The following is a 3,381-nucleotide window of genomic DNA, read 5'->3' as shown; positions in this document are numbered from 1 at the left end:
ATTAATTTAGAGGTCTGTCTGTCATTATTATTCATTCGGAGTGGAGCGGACCTTGGAGTTTCCAGCAGGAGGCGCTAAACACTGGCGAAAATAACCCCGGAGCAGCGCTTGTGGATTGATTCGTAGAAGAAGAAAAACTCGCGCAAGCCCCGTGTACATCAAGCGCTACCAGCGCTACCGGGTAGCTGGGGTAGTTGAAGAAGTTTCGCCATGAATTCGTTTTATTCACTCTGGACGCTGCACTGACATGTTTGATTCAGCTAATCACATAACGGCTCTGTCTTGACAGCCTGGGACATTCCTCGATATGAACGTTCCGATTGGTTTTCGCCGAACAGCGTCATAGCGAATTCGCTTAAGATTAGCTTGAGTTTAATCGTCAAAAGTCGCCCTGGTCGCTCAAGAAGCGTCGCTCCTGGCGAATTCGCTCCGGTAGCGCTGGTCGCGCACCCTCCATAGAGAATGAATGACTTTCGTCGCTTCATTCGCGTTGGTCGCTCCCGATGTACACGGGGCATAAGACGACCCTGTAAAAGCAGCTAAATTGCAAACGTTACCGTGTGTTTCCCTAAGCCACGTTATACTCACTTTTTTGATAGTGCCGTTTTGATAAGCCAGCTTCCTTTGCAGAGTTGTAGTATCGCTGTCCCAGCTGCAACCAAAGGCAGCAATATACACTCGGCTGAAAGGTGGGTGAAATCTGCCGTGTGTGGTCTGGTGGACCAGTACCACTATCACTGTCCACGTTCTGGGGTGAAATTAAATTATGAGCAGGCTTTTAGAGATAGCGGGCTAAATCTAAATGTGTTGCGAACAGTGGGTGTAAACGACAATCTGGTGATATAGACTTAGTAGGCTAATGCTATGTGTTCATGTAGTCTAATTTCCAAGGTATTCAACCTTTAACATAACCGTCATTTTTAGAGCCCCTACTCGGATGTCTTGAAGTCCCAGCGAAGGCACATTCCTTGCACCAATGGAATATGAGGTGAGTGGAAAATATTATTATCCCATCTCTTAGTTGTAGTGTGACTGGAAAATCAGGGCTCGCTGAGAAAGAATAATTAGCCAACCCCAGAATTAACACCGTAGGCCTAAATGGTGTTGGTTTGTTGTCACATTTGCGTAACAGCTCATTCTACACTGGCCATATAATTAGAATATCATGGAAAGGTTGATATACCGTATGTCCACAATTTCATCATTAATGTTAAACTTTCATGGCTTATGGCTGCATTTTGAAGTAATAATTCATTTGTTTGTTTATTTACACATTTTGGCCTTCCAGCTCCACAAAACCATGAATTGAGGAATTATATGGGATCTATGACTTGGTCTATCAGGCCTACACATGTACCTGACACATGAAACACTGGATTGGTATAGATTTCCCTGCAATATTAGATTTAAGTAAATGTGACAACCAACCCCAATTTCCATTTGCTTGTAGATCAATGTTGTTTCCCACCATGTTGATGCCAGTCACAAACAAGCCTGTAGTGACCTTGAGAAGGCCAGCCAATTCATCGCAGAAGCATTGAAGGTAGGAAACCCTGTGTGTCATCAGAAGCTTAATAGATGGCAAGGTAATCCACACATCTTGCAAAATACACAACACCATTCTTTTCATAGGGGGGCCTATAAGTGTCTTGCCCAGGGGCCCTGTGTGCAATTTTTTCCGCCTCATCTATAGGCCTACAAATGTGCCTGACACATGAAACATTGGATTGGTATAGAAATGGTTTTCCTGCAATATTAGATTTAAGTAAATGAATAAATGTGACCATCAACCCCAATCTCTGCCTATATGCATTTGCTTGTAGATAAATGCCATTTTCCACCATGTTGATGCCAGTCACAAACAAGCCTGTAGTGACCTTGAGAAGGCCAGCCAATTCATCACAGAAGCATTGAAGGTAGGAAATCCTGTGGGTCATCAGAAACTCCGCCTCATATAGAGGCCTACAAATTTACCTGACGCATGAAACATTGGATTGGTATAGAAATGGTTTTCCTGCAATATAAGGTTTAAGTAAATGAATAAATGTGACAACCAGCCCCAATCTCTGCCTATATGCATTTGCTTGTAGATAAATGCCATTTTCCACCATGTTGATGCCAGTCACAAACAAGCCTGTAGTGACCTTGAGAAGGCCAGCCAATTCATCACAGAAGCATTGAAGGTAGGAAACCCTGTGTGTCATCAGAAGCTTAATAGTTGGCAAGGCAATCCACACCTCTTGCACAAAAAACACTTTCAAACCCCAACACGTTTCACTTTCATTTTATTACTGGTTGTGCTGTGTAACAAGCAACTCTGTGTGTGAGTGTGTGTGTGTGTGCGCGCGCGCGTGTGTCATCAGAAGCTTAATAACAAGGTAATCAACACATCTTGCAAAAAAAAACCCCAAAAAAACACACGTTTCATTTTATTACTGGTTGTGCTGTGTACCAAGCAAGTGCGTGTGCGTGTGCGTGTGCGTGTTCGTGCGTGTGTGTGTGTGTGTGTTTCAATCAGAGTGAGGTCCAGAGGAACACAACCCTGCACATGTTAATCCACCGTCTGGAAGAGAGGGCAGCTGAGAATGGAAGGAGCCAATCAGAGCAGGTGGAGTCAAACCGGCAGCTGAAGCTCCAGGTGGATGAACTACAGAAACAACTGGAGGAGAAAGACGACTCCTTAACACAAGCCAAACAGGTGTGTGTGTGTGTGTGTGTGTGTGTGTGTGTGTGTGTGTGTGTGTGTGTGTGTGTGTGTGTGTGTGTGTGTGTGTGTGTGTGTGTGTTAAATTTTCCTTTCCCATTTTGTAAGATGTATGGAATTAGTGTATATACAGGGCTCTAAATGAACAGCTGCCAACCAGCCAAATGCTGGTGAAAATTCAGTTTGACTGGTAGAAAAGACCAACGTACTAGCTACTTTGACCCACCACAGGAACTGTGTCATCTTACTTGCAGTCATTATGTATGATTTGATGGATGTACAGTTGTGCTCATAAGTTTACATACCCTGAGCAGAATAAACGCTTTCTTCGCGATTTCTCACAAAATATGAAGGATTACACAAAACCTTTTTTTTCACTCATTGCTAGTGACTAGCTAAAGATATTTATTAGCAATATTCTGTGTTTACTCTTTTAAAAGCATTATCACAACCCAAACTACCCAAATGACCCTGTTCAAAATTTTACATACCCTAGTTGCTAATGCTGAATATGGCCCTGTTTAACATCAGGGACCGCTCTAAAATGTTTGTGGTAGTTGTGGATAAGGCTCTTAATGTTCTCAGATGACAGAACAGCACATTCTTCCTGGCAGAATGGTTGTTTCCTATAATATTTTTGGGTGTCTTGCTGGAACCTCACATTTGAGGTTTCCCCT

At 43.2% G+C, this 3,381-nt stretch overlaps 1 long non-coding RNA gene across 1 annotated transcript; it reads left to right on the top strand.

Annotated features, from left to right (window-relative positions):
• The first annotated feature begins 926 nt into the window (after nucleotides 1-926).
• Nucleotides 927-1,910, top strand: LOC134464804 (uncharacterized). Its single transcript, XR_010038049.1, has 3 exons — nucleotides 927-988; nucleotides 1,451-1,543; nucleotides 1,824-1,910. It is a non-coding gene; the product is annotated as an uncharacterized LOC134464804 (long non-coding RNA).
• Nucleotides 1,911-3,381: the final 1,471 nt, after the last annotated feature.

Source organism: Engraulis encrasicolus, chromosome 15 (assembly GCF_034702125.1).
Source record: "Engraulis encrasicolus isolate BLACKSEA-1 chromosome 15, IST_EnEncr_1.0, whole genome shotgun sequence".
NCBI lineage: Eukaryota > Metazoa > Chordata > Actinopteri > Clupeiformes > Engraulidae > Engraulis > Engraulis encrasicolus.
Note: the sequence above shows the minus strand (reverse complement) of the source record. Positions and strands in the feature narration are given on the sequence as shown.